Genomic DNA, 7,168 nt, shown 5'->3' on the forward strand with positions numbered 1-7,168 from the left:
TGTACATGTGTAACGGGAGCCGGTGTACGCTGGTAACTATGATACACATCGGGTAACTAAGGGACCTTAGTTATCCGATGTGTATAATGGTTACCAGCGTTCACCGGCTCCGTCAAGATCCCAGCATCGCAAGGTTATGTCTGGCGCTGCTGGGATCGTGACGGAGCCGGTGTACACTGGTAACTATGAAACACATCGGGTAACTAAGGGACCTTAGTTACCCGATGTGTATAATGGTTACCAGCGTACACCGGCTCCGTCACGATCCCAGCAGCGCAAGGTTATGTCTGGCGATGCGTGCGGAGGGCCGGGGCGAGCGGCCAATCCATGCGGAGGGCGGGGCCAGGCCGAGGCGAGCGACCAATCCGTGGGGGTGCGGAGCCGAGGTGCCAATCCGTGCGGGGGGGCGGGGCCATGGTGAGCCCAGCGGCCAATCAGCTTTGTGTCATCGTAAGGACACAATATTGGAGCAAGACAGACAGACAGAATAAGGCAATTATATATATATATATATATATATATCTATATATATATATATATATATATATATAGATATATATGGGGCGATCCAAAAGTAATGATAATCAGTTATTTCTATTGCACACAGAAATTAAAATAAGATGTTTTCTTCTCTCTTAGGTACCCACTAGTCGAGGAAAAAAAAAATCACTTAAATAGGCCACAAATCCCGGGAGCTACATTCATTTGAATATGATCTGCCGAGGAGTGAACATCAAATGAAAAAAAAACAAGCTCAGAGCTGTCATCAAATACCTCTGCTTGAAAAAAATGACTACCAAAGACATACACAGCGACTTGGTGGAAACATTGGGGGACTCTTCTCCTCCATATTCCACAGTTGCACGCTGGGCCAAGGAATTTAAGCTGGGAAGAACATCGACGGAAGATGAACATCGTGAAGGACGCCCATCCACGTCCCTCAATGAAGAAAACGTGAAAAAAGTTGAAGAAGTTGTATTGGCAGATCGAAGAGTGACTATCAGGCATGTAGCTGAGGTCACAGGATCTCATATGGCAGTATTCAAAGAATCCTTGTAAAAGAATTGCATATGAGAAAGGTCTCCGCGTGTTGGGTGCCAAAAATGTTAACCGACGAGCAAAAGAAGAAATGAGTTGACATTTCAATAGCAAATCTTGAAAAGTTCAAGCAGACAAGGAGAATTTTGTCACGTTTTTTGACCATGGACAACAATCGATGACATGGAAACGAGCCGACAAACCGACGCCGAAGAAATTCAAAGTGTCAAGCTCAGCAGGGAAGGTTATGGCGTCCGTTTTTTGGGATGCTGAAGGAATTATTATGGTGGACTATTTGGAGAAGGGAGCCACTATTACGAGCTCCTACTACGCAAAATATCTTAGAGAGAAAGGTATACCAAAAAAGGGATCACCACAATATCAGAAATTTAGAATATCAAAATATACTTTATTACAAAAGAAGAACAAACCACACGTCTCCACACTAGGAGTGAGGCACACACAGAAACATGGTTAAAAAACACTTAAAAAGCCGATGGCATTATATACCCAGCACGCCAGGAACCAATATAAATACAGCATACATATGCAATGTGAAAACCTCTCCTACCACCAGAGTGCAAAAAATTGTACGTTCAAGTAATATAGATGTCTTATATATTTATGCAACACAGTCAGTTAGGTCTAGCAAAGGTAGAGTAGAAGACGTATGGCGGTGGCTAACCTTCCACTGTTAGATGTGATCTAAATTCAGACAGTATGACATAATGAATGTGGTAAAATTAGCTGATATACCACATAATACTATGCAAATACTGTTTTACAAAAATACAATAAAATGGATAGTAAATTGAGCTTAGCAAGTACACCACATACAATTGTATAAGCTGGTAAAAAGCAACAATGATAGTCACAATTAATTTATCTGAGACATATAGTGCATAGTCAGGATCCTAAGCTCCTGAGTGACCACCTGCCTGCATGATTCTAGCTATAATAATGCTATCTCACCTTAATACAACTATTTCGGATCGCATAAGACAAACCAGGGCAGTGTCCCTACTCAAGGTTTGGAGGAGCCAGATCCATACTCACTACCATAAAGGTAAATAATGCCATGTGACTGGAGTGATAAGGAGAGAAAGGTTCCTAGCGTGACAACCCCACGCGTATCGCCACCTATAGGGGTGGCTTCCTCAGGGGAAAGAGAAGGCAGTGCCTCGTTTCCCTATGTGCCATATATAAAGGGAGTAAATTAACACTCACCAGTGAGGCAGCTGGAGAGTCTAATGCCTTTGCAGCATTCCGATGGCGACCGCCATCTTGCTTGAGTCACATGATATCTACGGTGCCGCCCTCATCCCTCGCTGCGCATGCGCTAGACGACATCACACACAGTACTATCAGATTACATCCAAGCACATCACATAGTATCGTACTTAATATATATATATATATAACATAGCGGCGCTTGGAAATAAGGTTTCTTTATATTTATTCATCATATGATTTTATACGGCGCCAGCGCAGGGAGTCACTTTCACTCCATAACATGTGTTGCTTCCATAGGGCACTGCGCATGCATTAAGGGATATGATGGAATTTGTGGTTTTCAGAAGAGAACCAATAGTACAGAGTGTTAACCCTTTTCAGGGTATGTTCTGGTATAAAGGTCTATATTTTCCAAATAAGAAAATATACAGCTCTATCTCACACAATGGTAGTGTAAATCATAGTGCTAAGCGTCATCACATGAAGCATTATCAGAAGTACACACAATAGAGCATGGCGCATAGTAACCTGATTGGTACATATAAACAAATAACGTAACGGCGCCAAATATAGATAGCATTGTTGTATGTTTATTAATCATGCAGATTTAAAGAGTGCCAGCGCAGAGAGTCACTATCACTTCATTACAAGTGCAGTTTCCATAGGGCACTGCACATGCGTTAAAGGATATGATGGGGCTGGCTATCCAAAAAGAAAAGAAGCCAGAAGTGCAAAATGTTATCCCCTCCAGGGGTATGTTCTGATACAGGGGACTGTACGTACCAGATAGAGATATTCCTACAACCCTAGCTCACACAAATAAAATTGTGAGCCATAAAAGGGGATCATCACATGCGTTCTAAGAGGTTTTGAGTAGTAGTCGCCAGTGAAAAAAGGTTCCATAGCCTAGGTATACTGGTCATGGCGTGCCTGGTCACACAGTGTACTAGATGATCACGGTAACCAAGTGCAAAAATACAGTGCAAACTGCCGTACCGTTAACATAAGTACCAGATAGTAACCATCTGACTTAGCAGATATAACTGATCATAGTTCACCGTATTCCCCAAATAAGATAAAATTCCCCTTGCTCTACACACTCTGTATACAATCTTATATGTTCAAGGAAGTTAATGCGCAGGTATGGATATGCAGCCTATATGAGTAGAAATTTCCCCAAATAAATAAATTATGCCATATTAGATGAACTTGGTCGTAAATTAGAGGAGAAATAGTGTGCAATAGTAAGGCCTGTTCAAAAAACACATAAGGATCAAACATAAACATGTTATCCTAATGTCTGAACCATGGTCGATAAAGACCCAGGCGATCAGCATCAGGCTGAGATTACAATCCAAAAAAGGAAGATGTTATATTTATATCCTTATGTACTCTACAATATAAATGTACAGAATCAAGAAATACTCCCATATCAGCAGGAGGATTCAGAATAGAAACATACGGCTTACAAATCGGAGGAAGGGGATGAGTAATGTCCTAGATGTTAAGGTAGACCTCAATTGATAGTCACTTAATACAAAGTAATACCTCCCTATATTGAAGGTAAAGAAAACTCTATCCCTGGCTCTCCATATCCCAACGGGAAAGCGTACTGTAAGAATTATATCTGGTGTTCAGCCCAAAGTCAAAAGTAGTATTGTAGTCCTCATCCTGTTGGTTACAGATCACGATCTTCACTCATCTCTTCCCATAATGAATCCATGGGAAGGTTCCAGAAGGGATCCTGTGGTAGCATAAAGTGTGCTCCTCTTCTATGGCCATTCCTATTTCGTCTCGATAAGAAGGTACACTTTCTATATCCCTCTTGCTGCTCTCTTTGTCCTTATTTCTTCTTTTCTTGTTCTTATCACTCTTCTTATATAATACAAGGAACTAATAAAGAGAGAGAATAGAGATCAAAAGATGTAGGAATGTAAGAAACCACGGATTCAAATAGTGTTATAGAATCCGGTATAAAGTAGCTCCTCATTGAGGCCATGTGGGGCCAGACTCTTGAGGGTGTAAATCCATCTGGATTCCTTCTGTAACAGCTCCTTGGTGCAGTTCCCACCTCTAATATTCTGTTTGACTGAGTCGACGATAAGCACCTTAATTGTGCTATATCGTCCTCCATGATGGGTGAGGAAGTGGGAAGCCACCGAGGTAAGTATTTTGCCCTTCTTCAGGTCCACACTAGCCGTGTTAATGCTCGAGAAATGCTGCTGGACCCTCCTCCTTACCTCTTGTGTGGTTTCGCCCACATACACTTTTGGACAGCCGCAGATAAGGACATAGACAGCGTTCCTGGTCCGACAGTTATAGTAAGCCCCGGAAGTGATCCGCCTAGGAAAAATTGACAGGGAAATATGATCACTGGCCACCATATAGGGACATACCGTGCAAGCTCCACAGGGAAAGGTTCCCTTCAGTTTAATACCTGTCCCCAGACTCTGTGTTGGCCTTTTGAAGTGGCTACTAGATAATAGGCCTCTCAGATTCTGGGCTTTCCTTGCTACAAGTTTAGGTTTCTCCCCAATAAGGGGGATTAGTTTTTTGTCACTTAGAAGGATGTCCCAATTACTCTGAAGAAGTCCATAAAGATCTTGCCACTGGTTATTAAAGGGCGTGATAACACTCACCGTTGTCTGTTTTTGTCGTACTTTCGGTTGAAGCAGGGTCTGTCGTGCCACAGACTTGCAGGCTTGTAGAGCTCCAGAGACCGCTTTCTTCGGATATCCCCTCTTGCAAAATCTGTTGGTCAGATCAAGGGCATGGGATTCAAAATCGATGTTTTCACTACAATTCCATTTCACCCTCATGAACTGTCCCTTAGGGATATCGTTCTTAACATGTAGAGGGTGAAAGCTGCTATAATGCAGCAAGCTGTTGGTAGCTGTTGGTTTACGATATAGAGTCGTGTGGATAGTACCCTCTACCTTGGAAATCTGGAGATCAAGGAATTCTACTGTTTCAGTGGCTATGTTGGAAGTCAGCCTTATATTGAGGGTATTATCATTAAGAGTGGTGATAAAAGATTCACATTCCTCCAGAGTTCCCGACCAAAAAAGCAAAATATCATCGTTATATCTAAACCAACGGACAACATGGGTTTTGTAGTGCTCCAGGGTGTAAACCTGTGTCTCCTCCCACCACGCCAAAAATATATTAGCGTAAGGGGGCGCACAGCAAGCCCCCATAGCGGTCCCAGATGTCTGGCGGTAATATACCCTGTCGAAAAGAAAATAGTTCCTGTCCAAAACCAGATATAGTAGGTCTAAAATGAAGGAGTCATGCCTTCTATTGCCAGTTGTTCTGTGATCCAGAAAAAATGATACTGCCCGTGATCCCAACTCGTGATTGATTGAGGTGTACAAAGATTCTACATCGAGTGTTACTAAAAGAACATCAGACGGAACCTCCAATTGTGCCAATTGATCAATTAGATGGGTAGAATCCTTCACATAGGATGGGGCGGACTGTGCCAGGGGTTGGAGGTAAAAGTCCAAATAGATGCAGGGCCTTTCAAATAGGCCCCCAATCCCTGATATTATCGGCCTCCCTGGGGGTTCCGGACGGCCCTTATGGATTTTGGGCAGCATATAAAATGTCGGTGTTACCGGGTATCTTGTTGTGAGAAACTCTTTTTTCCTTCAAGTTAATGATACCCTGTCCATGTGCTACAGACAAAAAGCTGTCCAAATTCTTTTTAAAAATATTTGTCGGATCCGATGGCAAGGCCATATAACATTCTCTGTTGGATAGCTGTCTTTTCGCCTCTCTAACATACATTTCTGTTGGCCATAACGCCACATTCCCCCCCTTATCCGCTTCCTTTATAAGGAACTCTTTGTTGTTCTAAAGTTTGGATAGGGTCTGTCTTTCCCTTACAGTTAAATTGTTGGCTCTATTGTTGTCTGGTTTCAGTTTTTCAATATCTTTACACATTTTATTAAAGAAAATACCTACAGCTGGACAAAGGCCAAGGGGGGGGGTGTGGCTTGGGACAGAAGTCGTCCAGTAAAGAGTATTTTCTTACCCGTTGGTCTCTTTTTCTTCCAAAAGGTCCAGAAGGTCGCTGAACACCTGCCGATCCTCGGGCAGTAGTTTGTCGATGAGCTCTGGTCGACTGTAAAGATATTTAAAAGTGAGTTGTCTACAGAAGAGATAAAAGTCCTTGGTGAAAGTAAACTTATCCATTCTACTCATGGGTGCAAAGGATAGCCCCCTGGTGAGTAGAGTGGTTTCAGCTTCAGATAATTGGTATTTGGAGAGGTTCACTATTTGTAAGTCACTCATGTTACCTGTCACCAATTCTGTCTCCGGCTCCTCGTTTGCCTATGAGGAGGTGACCGCCACGGTTGGGCTCTCCTGCCCTTTCTCTTGATGTTTTGGTCTCCGACGGCCCCTCCTGGTACGCCTTCTTGATCACTGGTATCCGTGGATAAAAAAAAAAAAAAAAAAAAAAAAAAAATCACTGGAGGAAGGTTCAGAGGCCGCCGGAAGAGTATCAGGTTCACGATTGGCTGGTCTACGTCTATTGCCTTTGTGTGACCACTTATAGGCCCTATTTTCAGCGTAATCGCTTCTATCACGTTGGAACTTACTCTTTTTACCTTTAATGATATCCTTCTCGTAATTATCAAGAATATTTTTCAATTTATTCTGGAACGGAATTACTATTGTTTGTGTATCTAACTGGCGTAGTATATGTTCCTTGTTATTAATTTCTTCCTTTAATTGGGTAAGTAATGAGCGATCATGCTCAATTAACATGTCCAAAAGAATGACTGAGCATGTTTGCAGCCCCTGCTCCCATGTGATTTTAAATTGAGTATCAGTCTCCCAAGCTGGGAATATTTGCACCCTTAGGCCTCTAGGTGTAATTTTCAGTGTCTTA

At 42.5% G+C, this 7,168-nt stretch overlaps 1 long non-coding RNA gene across 1 annotated transcript; it reads right to left on the reverse strand.

The window, feature by feature from the left end:
- Positions 1 to 4,978: 4,978 nt before the first annotated feature.
- On the reverse strand, positions 4,979 to 6,650 carry LOC142245955 (uncharacterized). The gene is made up of 3 exons (XR_012724830.1): positions 6,573 to 6,650; positions 6,308 to 6,397; positions 4,979 to 5,022 (listed from the first exon to the last, which is right to left on the reverse strand). It is a non-coding gene; the product is annotated as an uncharacterized LOC142245955 (long non-coding RNA).
- Between the last annotated feature and the right edge of the window lie 518 nt (positions 6,651 to 7,168).

Source organism: Anomaloglossus baeobatrachus, chromosome 7, assembly GCF_048569485.1.
Source record: "Anomaloglossus baeobatrachus isolate aAnoBae1 chromosome 7, aAnoBae1.hap1, whole genome shotgun sequence".
In the NCBI taxonomy this organism is placed as follows: Eukaryota; Metazoa; Chordata; class Amphibia; order Anura; family Aromobatidae; genus Anomaloglossus; species Anomaloglossus baeobatrachus.